Source organism: Cavia porcellus, unplaced genomic scaffold, assembly GCF_034190915.1.
Source record: "Cavia porcellus strain 051 isolate PalLab524CR breed Dunkin Hartley unplaced genomic scaffold, mCavPor4.1 scaffold_3, whole genome shotgun sequence".
Lineage (NCBI taxonomy): Eukaryota > Metazoa > Chordata > Mammalia > Rodentia > Caviidae > Cavia > Cavia porcellus.
The window spans coordinates 85,222,671-85,239,923 of NW_026947486.1; the positions used below are offsets into that span (position 1 = coordinate 85,222,671).

The window sequence follows — 17,253 nt, forward strand, 5'->3', positions numbered from 1 at the left end:
CAAGAGCATGAAGTGAAGTATTTCAGATCCTAAAGGAAAATGACTTCCAACCCAGACTGATGTACCCTGAAAAACTGTCCTTCAAAATAGATGGAAAAATAAGATAACTTCCTTGACAAAGAACAGCTGAAGAACTTTATGATCACTAAACCAACCCTGCAAAGAATACTGAATGATATTGTAGATAAACATAGGAAAAAACCTCTAAGCAAGGGAGACAATTAAACAGAGTAGAAAGAAACAGCAGAAAGATAACATGTCAAAAACAAACCAATATATAACAATTATATCCATTAATGTAAAAGGTCTCAATTCACCAACTAAAGAAACAGACTGGCAGAACGGATCAAGAAACAGCATCCAACCATATGCTGTATATAGGAAACCCATCTAACCCAAAAGGAAACTCATAGACTGAAAGTCAAAGGATGGAAAACAATAATTCACGCAAACAGGAACCCCCAATGAAAGAAGCATGAGTAGCTATTCTGATTGCAGTCAATGTAAACTTCAAATCAAGAATGATCCAAAAGATAAAGAATGTCACGACATACTAGTTAGGAGAAAACTTCAAGAGGAAGAGATAACAATCTTAAATATATATGCACCAAATTCTGGAGCACCCAGATATACAAAACAAGTACTAACAGAAATGAAAAATCAAATAAGCAATAATGCAATTATAGCAGGAGATGTTAACATGCCATTGACACAAAGGGACAGAACAACCAGACAGAAAAATCAGCAAAGAAATAACTGAACTGTATCACACCTGTAAAATGAACTTGATAGACATATACAGAGGGTTCCATCCAACAAGATCAGAATATACATTCTTCTCAGCTCTACATGGGACATTCTCTAAAATAGACCATATAATAGCCCACAGAACATACTTAAGTAAATGCAAAAGAATTGAAATTATCCCATGCATGTTATTGGATCATAGCACCATGAAACTAGAAATTAATGATAAAAGAAACTGGAAAAAACCCACAAACACATAAAATTGAATAATACACTTGAGCAACCAGTGGGTCACAGAGCAATTAAACAATATCTACAAACAAAGGAAAATACAAATACAATTTACCAGAGTCTGTGCAATGCAATGAAAGCTGTCCTCAGAAGAAAATATATTGCAGTAAATTCCTACACCAGGAAAATGGAATGAACACAAATAGATAACCTGATGCTACCTCAAACATCTAGAAAAAGAAGAGCAAGTCAAGTTCAAAGCCAAAAGAAGGGAGAAAATCATAAAAATCAGAGCAGAAAACAATGCAATAGAGACTAAGAAAACAATCCAAAGAATCAATGAATCACAGAGTTGGTTCATTGAAATAATAAATAAAATTGATAAGCCCCTAGCTAATCTTATTTAAAAAAGGAAAGAAAAAGCTCAAACTCATACAATAAGGAATGAAAAAGGTGAAATAACTACAGACTCTGTGGAAATACAGAAGATCATCAACATCTATTTTAAAAACTTCTACTCTCATAGGTTGAATAGCACAGAAGAAATCGATAGATTCCTAGAAACATATGAACTACCAAAGCTGCGTCAAGAACATGTAAATTTGCTGAATAACTCAATTTCTATTTATGAAATTGAAAACGTAAGTAAGTCCTTACCAACAAAGAAGAGCCCAGGTCCAGATGGATTCACTGTGGAATTCTACAAGAAATACAAAGAAGATTTAATACTGACATGCCTCAAACTCTTCAGTGAAATCGAAAGGGAAGCAATTCTTCCTAAATCATTCATGGCAGCCAATATTACTCTAGTACCAAAACCTGAGAAAGACCCAACTGAAAAAGAGAACTACAGGCCAATCTCCCCAATGAACACAGATGCAAAAATCCTCAATAAAATATTGGCAAACAGGATGCAGAAAATCATCAAGATTATACACCATGATCAAATGAGATTCACCCCTGGCATGTGAAATGGTTCAACATACATAAATCAATAAATGTAATCCACCATATCCATAGAGCCAAAAGTAAGAATCACACGATCATTTCTATAGGTGCAGAAAAAGTTTTGATAAAATCCAACACTCATTCATGATAAGAACCTTACAGAAAATTGGAATAGATGGTCTTAATCTCAATATGATATAGGCCATCTATGACAAATCAACAGCCAGCATCATATTAAATGGTCAAAAACTGAAAGCCTTTACCTTAAAGTCAGACACAAGACAAGGATGTCCATTATCACTACTCTGGCTCAGCTTAGTACTGGAAATACACAGAGCAATTAAACAAGAGAGAGAAATAAAAGGAGTAAAGATAGGAAAAGAAAATAAATAATCATTGTTTGCAGATGACATGATACTCTACATAGAAGACCCCGAAAACTCCATTGAAAGACTCCTAGGTATAATAAATAAGTTCAGTAAGGTAGCTGGATACAAAGTCGATGCTCAAAAGTCAGTAACATTCCTAATCCACTAGCAGTAACATCACTGAGAGAGAAATAAGAGAATCCACACTCTTCACAATAACATCCCAAAAAAAATGAAATACATAGGAATTAATCTAACGAAAGAAGTAAAAACTCTATACCGGGAAAATTATAACACCCTGGACAAAGAAATTGAAGAGGACCTCAGAAAATGGAAATATATCCATTGTTCATGGATAAGAAGAATAAATATTGTGAAAATGGCCATTCCCCCAAAATTATTATACAGATTCAATGCAATTCCAATCAAAATACCACTAGCGTACCTCATAGATCTAGAGAAATCACTCCTAAAATTCATCTGGAACCAGAAGAGACCTAGAATAGCAAAAGCAATTCTAAGCAGCAAAGACAAAGCAGGAGGCATCACAATCCCTGACTTAAAGTTATACTGCAAAGCTACTGTAATAAAACCAACATGTTACTAGAATAAAAACAGACTTGAAAATCAGTGGAATAGATTTGAAGATACAACTACAACTACAAACACACTCAGCCACCTTATCTTTTTTTTTTTTTTTTGTCTTTTTCTTTTTTATCGGTACCAGGGATCGAACTCACAACTGCACACTTGCAAAGCAGGCGCTTATGCTGCTGAGCTAAATCCCCAGCCCCTGCTTCCTTATCTTTGATAAAGGGACCAAACATATTCACTGGAATAAAGATAGCCCCTTTAATAAATGGTGCTGGAAAATGGCTCTCCATATGCTGAAAACTAAAGCTACACCCATGCCTATCACCACGTACTAAACTAAAAGTTAAATGAATCAAAGTCTAAATATTAAAACAGAAACACTAAATCTACTGCAAGACAAATTAGGTAAAAATCTTGAAGACATAGGGGTAGGTATAGAATTCATGAACAGGAATCAAACCACATGGGAAATACTTCCCAAAATCACTAACTGGGATCATGTCTTATTAAAGAGTTTCTGCATGTCAAAAGAAATCTCCAGCATAGTGAAAAGAAAACCCACAAATTGGGAAAAAATTTTAGTGAACCCTCCCTCAGGCAAAGGACTTCTGCTTAGAACATATAATGAATTTTTAAAAATCAGACCCCTGAAATTCAAAGACCCCATCCAAAAATGGGCATCCAAGATGAATACACAGTTCTCAGATGAAGAAATACAAATGGCAAATAAATTCACGATAAAATGTTCAGCATCGTTAGTCATTAGGTAAATGCAAATTTTAAACACACTGAGATTCCATCTCACTCCAGAAAGAATGGCCAGGATCAAGAAAACTACCAAAAACCAATTCTGGAGAGGCCATGAGGAAAAAGGAACTCTCCTGCACTGTTGGTGGGAGTGTAGACTGGTGCAACCCCTGTGGAGGTCAGTCTGGAGATTCCTCAAAAAGCTGGGATTGGAAGTCCCATTGGACCCAACTATTCCACTTCTAGGCATAATTCCAGAAGAAGTGAAAAACACCATACCACAGTGATATATGTGCACCCATGTTTATAGCAGCACAATTTGTAATAGTCAGATCTTGGAAACAACCTAAGCATCCATCAACTGAGAAATGGATAAAAAAGTTGTGGTATTTTTATACAATGGAGTACTACTCAGCTATAAAGAATGATCACATTGAGATATTTATAAATAAATAGATGCAACTTGAGACCATACTCATAAGTGAGATAAAACTCACATGTATAAATAACATATAGTCTCCCTAGTGTAAGAGATGATGGGTACATAAGATTTTATGATAATCATGGTTCCCCATTACCTTGCTTTAAAAGCCTTATAATGTTTTATTTCATTGGTTGGAATGGTTTTATTCTGTTTTGCTTGGTTTTATTATGTGTGATGGTGTGAACAGCTACTTTGAAGAAAGCAAGACATTATGGCAGTCATTGCTGATTTAATATCATTGTGCTTTTTAAGTTCTACCATGCTTTTGTTCTTCTTTTTCCATTGGTTCTATCATGCTGCATCTTATTAGATTTTAATATGTGTGATACTATAAATAAATTTTTTTATGGAAAATGAGATATAGTAGCCATTGTTCATTTTGTGTTATTTGGTTTTTAATGTCTGGTAATACTTTCATTCTCTTGAATGTTTTCATACTATTTTTTTAAGTTTGATATTATTGTATGTGAATGTATGCTCAACTATTTCAAAGAAAGACATTATAGTATCTACTGTTAATATTCTGTTGTCTTGTGAAGTGCTGTGTCGCTTACATTGTTTGGTTCTGATTTGCTTTGTTCTGTCTCTTTTGCTTTAGTCTCTTCTAAGTAATTTTTTTAAAAGAAAGAGATAGGTCACTGTGGGTGTAGCCTAGAAGGATCTACCTCCATTTCTTCTTACTGTACTTCCTGGCTGTCACTTGTTGAGCAGCTTTCCTGTGCTATGCCCCTCTGCCATGCTATCCTGCCTTTGAGCCAGCCAACTATGGACTGAAACCTCTACAAATCATGAGCCAAAATAAACCTATCCTCCTTCAAGTTGTGTCAGGTATTTTGTCCCAATGACAAGAAGGTAACTAAGACAGGGTGATAAAATCCATTCCTGAACACAACTCCAATCATAGAAAAGTGAACCACTAGAGCTAACAGAGTACAAGGATATGTGTTATCAGAAGAAACTTTGGATTTCAAGCTGTTTATATTTGTAGTAAATAGGTGCTGATAATATATATTTACACTAACAAGTGGTCAGATCAAAGAAGGTCAGTGAAGGTAGGCTAGAGAGGTGGGCTGAGGGGCTGGGTCCTTGAACAAAAAATCAGGATGAGCTAGCAAAGTTGATGAATTCTAATCCCAGACCTGAGGCTAATTCTGTTGCTTTTAAAATACTGCTTTCTAGTATTAGGACAGTATTAGGATAGATTTCTAGTATAGGATCCAACATACCAGTTAGAGAACTAAGAAATCTTTAAGGAGATTTTCCCAAAATAGGTTCTTTATGTTTATTGTTAAATTTGATTTATTGGCAAAATTGTATTGTGAATATCATATGAAGAAGTATAAATAGTTTAGTAGAGCTCATCCCCACTTAGAGGAACAGAAATGGACCAGTAAAGTCATCTCATTGTCTTAGTCATTTACTCATCGTTTGCACAAAATATTCAACACCCACAACTTAAAAGATGAGAGGTTTATTTTTGCTCAGAGTTTTACTTCATGATTGGCTGGCTTCAAGGCCAAAACAGTATGGCAGAAGGGTGTGGTGCAGGAAAATGTGCTCAATCCATGGCAGTCAGGATATGAATACTTGATTTTATATTTTGTTTCCTGTTGATATCATGCAAGCATAATCTTTTGCATTTTTTATTGGCATCTTGGATCAATTATCCTGGAAAGCACAAATATGGTCTGCATAACAGTGCCCAGTAGTAGCACATCCAATTACAACTCATACATGTTCTTTGTTAGTGATGAAATATGTAATAAGAGATAAATCCTATTACATACTGAATAAAATTAGGATGATGAAGTCCTTGAACAGAGTATAATATCATTCTGGTTAAAATACAAGATTTTGTGGGAATAAAGGAAATAGTTTTTTATCAGTCCAGTGTTCAAGAACATCTAGCTGTTACCTGACAAAAAAGAGAGGGAAAGAGGAAAAAACCAAACAAACAAAAGGGTCAGTCTAAGCTAGAGGTTAAGTACCAGGTCATTTTCTCTCTTTCTTATTTCTGATTTGCAATTATGTTTGTGCCCAGCTACAATCTTCTTTCCCTCTCCTTTCTCCATTAACCACTTCTGTTCAACAACACATGAAAGAAAGTAAGTGTTTTATGGCTGATCTATACAGAAAGTTACTATAGTTTAAAACAGTATCTTAAGAATCAGGGGGAGAAAAAGCAATTATTCTTACATTAAATTTCATCTTTTCAGTTGCTGTATTTTCCTTTACTATTTCTAATATCACATTTCTTGTTACTCTTAATTATCACGATTACTTGTGTCTATAAATACAACACATTCTGCATTGAATTAGCATGAATTAGCATCTTTTAAGCAGTGCCTGTTTTTATACACAACTCTAGACTTATTAAAATCTCTTGTGCTCTCACGGAAGTCTCTAAAAATGTTACTTCAATTTAAAAACTTTAAAAAATATTTACAACATTCTTCTAATAAGTGATGAGATAGAATATTAAACAAAGCCATGAATAGTGGCACATGCCCGTAATCCCATCACCAGAGAGGCTAAAGCATGAGGATGATTACAATTTCAAGACCAGCCTGGGCTACAAGTGAGCTCAAGGCCAGCTTGAACTTCATAGTGAGACTCTGTCTCTAAAACACAAAAAGACTAAATAAATAAAGCAACTGTGTTGTAAGCTCCAGTCTAGCTAACAGGCGTGTTTAGAGATCAGTATGTATAAAAATGAAATTAGCTGGAGCTTTATTTTGGCCTTTTGAGATAGTGTCTCACTATGCATTTCAGGCTGGCCTTTAACTTGTAATGATTCCCTTGCCTCAGCCTCCTAAGTGTAGGATGACCAGAGCTTTTAAAACTGATCAAATTATTTGTATCATAGGAACCAAACAATGGTTGCATTATTTTTCCAACTTTATAAACATGCCTAAACAAGGTATATTTATTGTAAATACCAGTTTATATACTGTATTCATGATATTAAAAAATGTTCCCAGGCCAAAAGAAATCACTGAAACCTGCCTGAACTATATTTTCTTGTATCATAGAAGAATTCTTCCTAGTGTGAACTGATGTGTCAGGATTATTACAAGGCCTTCTTTTATTTGCTAAAAAGAAATGGCTTAAAAATGCAAAGAAGCCTCTTTCAGATCTCAGTTCCAGAAAACATTCTTTTCCACTGCACCTCATCTTTTGTATTGTGGATACCATAACTCATATAACTTAGGGGTCCCCACCTTCTGAGCCATTCACCAGTACTGGTCCATGGACTGTTAGAATATGGACCACACAGCAGATGAGGGGTAGGCAGGCTAGAAAAGCTTCACCTATATCTACACACACTCCTCATCACTCACATTATCTTCCTGAGCCCCAGCTACTTTCAGATCAGCAGTGGCATTAGATTCTCTGTTTTTGTTTTTGTTTTTGTTTTTGTACATGAGGACCAAACTCATGATCTCATACTTGCCAAGCCAGCTCTTATGCCACTGAGCTAAATCCCCAGCCCTGCATTAGACTCTCATAAAATCTAAAAACTTAGGGTGAACTGCACATGCAAGGTTGCATACTCTGAGAATCCAATGCCTGATGATCCAAAGTGGAGCTGAAGCATTGATGTTAGCACTGGAGAGATGCTGCATATACATATCAACATTAGCAGAGATATTTGACTGCAGGAACTATAATGAATCAGTTGCTTACAGACTCACATCAAAACACAATCAGCAAGTAGCTAGTGACAAGCTGCATCTGCTGGCACGACCTATTAGTGGTAACTAAATGGATGAATTTAATTCCTACTTAAATTATGGGTTCATTACCACAATCATTCATTCCCCAAGTTTTGTATGTCGTGACAGGCTATCCAATGAAACCATGAACCATAAAAACTGCTTCACAATATGGAGACCAAACACCCTGCTTTAAAAGACAAGCCTTTGAAGTTTTCAAAAGAAAAGAAATGCAAACACAAAGGAAGCAATTATTGAAGGCCACTACTTCATCAAATGAGAGCATTATTCTTGGTAGCTAAATACATTACAAAAGCTAAGAAGTTCCTCATTATTGATAAAAAGTTGTTCCGACCTGCTGCTAAGGACATTTGTTGTGAAATTCAGGCTACAGTTCAAATGTGTTCCTCTTTCTCTAGCACCATAACCAAATAAATTGATGAAATACCAGCAGATGATGAGGCACAATTGTTACAAAAGGATTGAGTTGCTCCAAAATGCAATCCAGTCTATCAATGGTGACAAGGCAATGATGCTTGTTTTTTGTGTTTTTCAAGAAATCCGAGGACATGTTACGTGCACTTGGTTGTGAACCAACACCACAGCTACAGAACTATTCAAATCTTTGAATGATTATGTATCAGGAAAACTTAACTGATTTTTATGTGTTGGTATTAGGAAAACTTAACTGATTTTTCTGTGTTGGTATATGTGGCTGCTGTAACTGGTTTCATTACTTGAGTCCAAGAAGTTGGTTCTGAATATGATTCTACATAATATTATCCTTAAAGAAATTCAGGTTACCTGAAAAATGTCAACCGAACTTAATATTTTGCAGCCAATTAAAATTTTCAACTACATTAAGATACATGCCCTTCACTCACATTATTCACACAGCTCTGTGAGATGGACACAGCACACACTTCTGATACATAGAAGTGAGACGGCTTTCTAAAAATCACTAGTTTTTGAGTTGTTTGAAACTTTATTTTTAATGTCACCCCTGGCAGCATACTGCAGTGACAGAGAATAGGTAACAAAACTTGCTTGTGATATATTTGACCTACTCACCTGCTCATTCTGTCACTTCAGGAGAGAACAACTGTGTCCAAGTCAGCAAAGTACTTGCATTTAAAGACAAATTAGAATTATGGGGTGACATTGGTATTTTTGACATTTTAAGCATTTCTATAGCAGAGATATTGAAAAAGACTGAGCCAGGGTCTTTTTTCCCTCCCAGCTATTCAATCTCTTATCTAAGCTTTCAAAAGAGTTTGAGCATTACTTTCCAGGCATAAAAAGATCCCCAAATTGGGAAGGAATGGATCCATGACTGTTACAGCTTGTGTCTAGATGTCCTCCAAAGCTTCATAGGTGGGACTTTTCCAGAGGTGGTTAGATCTAGAATACATGATGTTGGGAATGTGTGATTACTAAATTATGCCACTGATGAGTTTTGCAGTTTTGGGTACAATATAAGGGACAGAAAAATGGCTAATATTGTTGTTTGCTTACTGCCTATTGCCTACCATGAACTATTTCTCCTCTGTGAAGCCCCTCTGGAATGCCGCCATGCCTTGAAGCCAGTTGGTTATGGACTGAAATCTCTACAGACTACGAGCCAAAATAAGACTATACTTTATCTTTGGGTGTTGAGTATTTTGTCTCAGAAATGAGAAAAGTAACTAAGACAAAGAGCCATTTGTGAATAAGCCAGAATTTACTTTGTCCATGCTAGGACTAACTGCTTGACATTACAAATGATGGTGGTCTTAAAAATATGTTTGAGACAACTTCAAATGTTATACTTTTTATAGTCAAGGTGGAACATTCTGAGATTGCCACACAAACACTAGAAAGCCTGCGTCCATTCTCAATATTTTGCCATTGTGAAGCAGTGTTCTTTTTACAATGACAGCAACCAAAATGAGATTATGGAGAATAGATGTAAACAACACACTTTTGAGTGTCAGAGCCTTCCATCATCCCTAGATTTAGGGATGATGGAAGCTCAGGGTTCTGATTTGTGTATTTTATACACACACACATATAAATACACACACATATATACAATGAAATGTACAATAAACATGCTAGAATCACCTCCAAACTATTCTTCTTCCCCAGTCCAAAAAAGAAAGAAAACTTTCCTCAATGAAACCAGTTCCTAGTGCCAAAAAAGTTGGGGACTGCTACTATAACTCACATTATCTTCTCTATATGGCCAACCAGTTTCTCTGAGCTAATACATGGCCCAAGTATACACATTTCTGCTACTAATCTCTTTTAAAAATTTCATCCAAACCCAAATTTTTTATTTACTTATAAAATACAATATTGTACTTTTCTTACACTTGTAATCCCAGCACTCGGGAAGCTGAGGCATGAGGATGGATGGAGTTCACTGACACCTTGAACTACCTAACAAGACTCTGTCTAAAAAAATTAGAATAGCTGTATTTTTCATAAAGCTTTTCTGGAACATAAAAGGGATAGAAATAAAATATTACAAAATTGTTATAAGGCTATTAGGTCCCCAAAATAACAAATCATCTTCTAGGTCAGTTATTTCCATTGAGTAATTACTTGCCAGGGCAAAAAAAAAACTGCTCTAATTTTCATTCCTGTGATTTATTCCAAGGTAGAGATACAAGGAACTGTCTGAACTTTCACCAGCTCCAAATAGTCAGGGACATAATAAAGTTTTCTACTTATTTTGAACAGGAATGAAGAAGGGTATGACTTGCCACCTTAAGTCTTTTTGAGAATCAGGTGAAAGCTATAGATCTAGAAAAGAGCACCTTATTACAAAATTGTATCTATTTGAGAGTAAGGAGATAGACCAGTATGCCCAAGCCCATTAATGAACTGGAACTCCTTTCTGAAAAATGGAAAGTGGCCACAAACTACAACTCAGATTCTGCACTGTAACTGATTTTCATGAGAGTTCCAAAGATGGATTGGAGAGCAAGGACTCCTGCTCATATTACTTGACAATAAAAATACTGCGATAACCACCTCAAAATGCTGTTTTATCTTCATCCCATAATCACTCTGCATGTAAAGTAGTAAGCCCTGCCTTGCCCAGCCTCTTTACCTAGGTTTACTTTTCCTCAGCTCACCTCCCCTCCATCGAACATTATTATATATATTATCTGCCTCCACTGACTAGAATGAAAGTTCCGAGAGAGCAAAGTCCTTTTTGCTCATGGTATCTCTCTGGTACGTAACGGGAAAACGTTTTACAAATTTACTTTTTTTTTTTTTTTTTGCTGTACTACAGATTGAATGCAGGGACTCCAGACCTGGCTATATCCCCAGCCCTTTTTACTTTTTATACTGAAACAGTTTAAGTCCCTAATTTGGCCAGGCTGGGATTGAATCTAACAGTCCTCTGCCTCAGCCTCCTAGAGTACTAAGACTAAAGCCATGTACCACCATGCCTGGCAGGCAACTCAAGTATTTTTAAAATTGTATTTGAACATGTTTGCATTACATGAAGTTTATATTCACCTCACGGAGTAAGGTACACATATGCATCTTGATTCTTTATTCCCCTTACCCTCCCCGGCCATCTCCTCTGTCTCTAGATACTCTTTCCCCATTTTTCATTTTTCAAAAGTTCATTTTGCCACATATAACATTGACCTTTATTGTGGGAGACCACTCTATAGAAGGAGTTGCCAAACTATTGCCTACAAGCCAAATTCAGGTTCTACCTTTTTGTAAAAAAAGTTTTCCTGAAACACAGCCATGCTCATTAGTTTACTATGACTCACTAACTTTAATACACAGTTAAGAAGTTGCAGCAAGACCATATGGCCCACAAAGTCTTAAGTATTTATTATCTGGCATTTTACCAAAAAAGTTTGATAGCACTCATTTGGCCCTTATTTTGTAGGTTACAATAGACCTTTGTCTATTGTTGGGTCTCATTATTTCTTTAGATATAAAACAGACCAATGTTCAGAAACAGCTATCACTATATAGATTTCCAACCTCCAACCTAAATTATTTTTGCACAGTGAAATCCAAATGTTACTATTTTCTACCATCAGTGAAATTTTAGCAAGGACACAAGCAAAGATTGCTGGTATTCAATACCTGGAGAACAATAGATAACTGATGCTATGAGTAGTTAGTACCCACCAACTTTCAAGTTAAAAAAACCACTTAAATCTTTAAAATGTGAATGCAACATAGATGGAAAGCTCTTCCTCTAATGTTTCAGACAAATGATTTCAAGATGAGCTACAGTTACTTTGTCTTAATCAAAAATGTTAATGAAATATTTTTATGCCAAGTACTGCACAGGTTCTCAATAGTGAGTGAATACATCACTTTCCCACAAATAATTATTCTACTCATCGTCTGCAAATTATAACACCTGAAAAGAGGCACCAAAAGTTATACTCCTTAGCCAATTTTAAGATATGCTCAGTATTTCTTGGTTGATCCTTTTTGTCTCAAAAGATTAATTTGCATAGTCATAAATGTTTCTAAGAAAATAAAGACTGAATAAATAATTTTAGGCATATTTCTAGCTCAATGCTTCCTCCTAGTGCAGATGTAATCAAATAAGATGTTTCATATTACTGGGTATGTCATTTGACAACAATGTAGCCCATGGAAGATGGAGACAGGTTAGAAAGTATATTGAAGTACCTTTGTTAAGTTATTCTAAATAATCAACAATACACACAATGATATACAATCATTTGAGAAAACTATTTTTTATTTAGAAAAAGGGTTACACTGGTAGAATTCATTTGATTAAAAAAATTCTCTTTTAAAAATGTCACTGTGAAACTTTCACAGACGAAAATTCAGCAATACAAAGCTCCTGCTGCTGTCAAATTAAAACAATTAGCTTTTGATTAACCCCCACCCAGATTTATCTAATTACAAGAGAACATGGAAGGGACAGGCGAGCGCTGGTATCTTTTTTTTTAAAACAGACTTTAATGTTGTACATGTAGTATATAAAATGATTGCTAGGCATTTCATAAGATACGTTTCCCATTTTGTTGTTAGTGATTAATATTAAAAACAGGCTAAATAATAAATTAAAACTGAGTTTCAAAATGAGGTAAATCCAAAATGGTTCAATAACTGTTTATTTTCAGTTTCAAACAGTAAAAAGGAAGCATTTCAGGTTGGGAGAAGCTACACCTGCGCAATATTTAGTTAACCAAAAGTGAAATTCTGTACATATGTAACCATGGTTGCTTATTGGAAGTAGATGCAGCACATTGTGCTAAAAATATGGGAACAATTAACACTTTCAGCCATTACTGAAAATAAACATGTAGAAATTAAGCAACAAATTAAAACACAATAATTCACAACTTAAACAATTTTAAGTTTTCCACATGGAGCAATAAAGTAGATTACTGAATAATTTAAGGAGATGCAAATGGGCCCTCTTCATTCTTAATTCTCAGCAATCTACTCAGGAAAATAAATTTCTGGTCACAGCAGAACAATTTCATTCCAATCTCACCTGAAAGAAACAAAGTGATTATATTGATAGATAGGGAAAGAATGAGGGAATGAGAAAAAAAGAGAATGGGAGCAAGGGTGGGGACAGAGGTCAGAGGTAGGAAAGAAGAGAAGAAGAGGGCAAGAGGACAGAAAAGAGGGAGGAGAGGTAGCAAGGAAGCAGAGAAGGAAGGAAAGAAGAAAGGACACATTAAGAAAGAAAAGTTGGTGAGTTTTGTTAAAACAAAGCCTTGAATGAAGTCCCCAGAAAAAGGATGAACCAGTTGTGTATTTCTTATTGTCCACTCTTAGAAACCATTAAGATAAGCATACAATGACTTGAACTGAACATGGGAGTGGGGATCGCAACAAGTAAAACATTTCACAGGGGAAAGCAATAGTTTATAAAAAATAAACAGAACATGTAGCAAAGAAAAGGAACCTATTTTACATGATCAACAAAAAGAAAAACAGAAAATGACATTATTTTTCACAAGGACAATTTTAATAGTGACTTATATTAAGATGCAATATCTGCTAAATTATAAAAATTGCTTTAAAAATATATTGACTCAATTATATTCATTTCCTTTATGTATTGACATTTTTTCAAATACTGCATATTGAAATAATTCAAAACATGATCATTACAACATGTGGCAAATATCTTCATATCTGCCTAACATTGCTCATTCAAAATTTAAACTAATGCTCAATGCATTAATCTTTATTGATGAAAATACTACATTCACATATTTCATAAAACCAGAGCTAGAAGGGGTCTTAGAAAATAATCACACTTGCATGAAATGCTGACAAATAATTTACATATCATTTCTACACAGCATTCTGTTCATATCATGTATAATCTTGACATTATCAATAATTATGGATACACTGATTTTGAACTTACAGTTTTAATACTTAAAAAGTCATTGTTCCTGTCCATTCACCGAAGAATGGATAAAAAAAAATATGATACACATTCATACAATGGAATATTAGCCATAAAAAGGAATGGAGTACAGATACATGCTACAACATGGATGAATCTTGAAAACATGATGCTAACTGAAAGAATCCAGATACAAAAGGCCACAATATTGCATGATTCCATTAATGTGAAATATCCAAAATAAGCAAATCCATAGACATAAAGTACATTAGTGGTTTCCACGGAGTGGGAGAAGGGGAGAATTGAGAATAACTGCTAACACATATGGGCCTTCTTTTTATGGTAAGCAAAATGTTCTGAAATTAGACAGTGGTGATGACTGCACAGCATAGTGACTATACTAAAACCACTGAATTGCACACTTTAAAAGTGAATTTATCTCAATTTTTTAAATTGAAGAAAAGTGATGTTCTAATAAAGAACATCATGGTGTCTGTATGATCATAACTAGAGTAAGAAACACTTCTCAATCATCAAGATGTCACATTAGGAGACTCATTAGGCAAGGGAAATTTTGACGGCATAATTAAGTGCATATTAAAGAATAAAACTCTGTTGCTTTTAAAACAAGTAGAGATCTTTCGCCAGAACGCAAATCAAATTTTTTACAAGACAAAATCCTTAAGCAACATAATTATCCCAATGTTGTAAAACTTATAGTTCACACACAAAGACAGCCTATCTACATCATTAAGGAACTGGTTCCAGGAGGCGATTTCCTCTCCTTCCTGAGAAAGGATAAACTAAAACTCAGTTAGTGAAATTTTCATTAGATGCTGCTTCTGCATGGAGTATCTCGAGTAAAAATTGTATGCACAGGGACCTTGCTGCTAGAAACTGCCTGGAGGTGAAAATAATGTTCCGAAAATCAGTGACTTTGGAATGTCTCATCAAGAGGATGGTGATGTATATTCATCTTCTGACTTAAAGCAGATTCCCATTAAATGGACAGCACCAGAAGCTCTTAATTATGGGAGTATCGTTCTGAGAATGACGCATGGAGCTTTGGCATCCTCCTCTGGGAGACCTTCAGCTTAGGGGTCTGTCCATACCCTGGAATGACAAATCAGCAAGCACAAGAGCAAGTGGAAAGAAGATACTAGATGTCAGTCTCTCAGCAGTGTCCAGACAGTGTTACAAAACAATGCTGAAGTGTTGGAATTACAAACTTGCAAACTCTCCCTGAGTTCAATGAACTTCTAAGAGAAGCTACCTGCCATCAAGAAAGTCACATAGTGAGGAAACATCAAGGTCAGCTTTTGGGGCATCTTAAAAAGCATAATATTTTGTTCTCATTTAACACTGAGTTAATACCACATTACCTGTAACATTCTTACAACTATTTTCTTACTAAATTTTTAAAACATACCTTAACAATTCCATATACAAAAGCATAGGTTTGAAATGGAATCGCAGAGATCTTTTTCAAATTTAAGTTATTGATGTTTCTCAATAGCACTGTCTACTTTAATCTCAGTTCACAATTTGCTGTCTTCCATCACAGACACACCTCTTCTCTATTGGTTCTATGAACTGTACTGATAATACCATATTTGTGGGACACATTCAAACAAAAGGTGGCCTTCACTCTGCTGCGACAAAATTATATTTGTAAAAATTACTTTATATTGGTAATTATCTGAACCTCCTATGTTTCACTTTTAACCCAAAATACACCTATATTCTAATATACCTTCCTCTTTGTTAGGGCATCAGATCATAAAATTAGGGTAGCTGACTTGAGCTGTGATGGCAAAAGGCAAATTTGAAAAGGTGGGTATGGAGATATCAGTTAGAGTGGTGATTAAAGTATAAAGAAAAGGGGAACATATAATCAGCCTTCTTATGAGAGGTATGCCTTTATATATACACAGTTTTTTTATGGTCATGTTTACAAAAAAATTTCTAAGAAATGTTTCAGTAGTTCATAGATTCCTCTTAAAATAGCCTTTTGGATGACAATAAAAAATTAACAACTACAAAATACAAGCCCACCAAAACAATAGCTTACTCATGGTTAAGTGTCTGTACTTCAAAGGAAGTATCTCAGTATTGTGTGTTCCTTCATTTTTACAAATGTTTGAGATTGTCAGGATTTCATGATCTTAGTATTTCCTCTCTCTCTTTACACACACACATGCATGCACTTGCACATGCACAAAGGTATATAATGATGAAACTGACACTTTAAAGACATCACATGAATATAAGGAAGAAACAAATTTTGAAGAGAAGACAGGGACAATCATCCTAATTCCACTTTATACTTTGATTTGCTCTTTTATTACAACCCAGGAAACACAGTTCCTGAGATGTTCCACGTAAGTAAAATGTAATGTTAAAAACTGAGACTCTGTTGAGATAAATCTTAAATTTTTTGAGACAGGGTCTTGCTATGTAGTTCAGGTTGGCCTTGAACTCATGACAATCTTTCTGCCTCAGCCTCTCAAGTGCTAGGATTATAGGTGTGTGCCACCACACTCAGTGAGATAAATCTTAATTTTATCCAAAGATACCTCTCAACATAAATATATATATGCAGAAGACAGTCACACTGAGTGGTAAATATGGAATGGAAGTATTTAACCTACGCCTATGTCAAGACTGAAAAAAAAAAAGAAAATAGCATCTTAATGAATATTTGGTTTACCCTAACAGAAAGAACAAGGAAACGAAAAACTCCTCCTGCCCTCAAATGTTTGGTAACTATTAAAAGTATGAATGCACAGAACTCAAACTCCATGTGTTTGAAGGAGTATAAAAGATAATAAATAGAAGGATGGTCTCTATCATTTCAATCTCTTAAGAGTCATTACATATTTAATGACTAACACATACAAACTAAAATGAAAACATAGTACTATGACTTCAAAAAATGTTGCAGCGAACAACTTTTTAATAAGCATGTTTTTTTTCTTTCTTTCAAATGATGTAAGTTAAATGAACTTTCTTTAAATGACATACTTTTTAAAAATTGCCCTT

General features: G+C 35.0%; 1 protein-coding gene and 1 pseudogene across 7 annotated transcripts in view; one reads left to right on the top strand and one right to left on the bottom strand.

The window, feature by feature from the left end:
* Positions 1–12,468: 12,468 nt before the first annotated feature.
* Positions 12,469–15,527, top strand: LOC100719853 (tyrosine-protein kinase Fer-like; annotated as a pseudogene).
* The window catches only part of Thoc2 (THO complex subunit 2), a 115,254-nt gene continuing 110,545 nt past the window's right edge, over positions 12,545–17,253 (bottom strand). For all 7 annotated transcript variants that reach the window (XM_063246361.1, XM_063246360.1, XM_063246358.1 and 4 more), the window contains one exon: positions 12,545–15,324. The gene's annotated coding sequence lies outside the window, so the exon portion shown is untranslated. The remainder of the gene's footprint in view (positions 15,325–17,253) is intronic.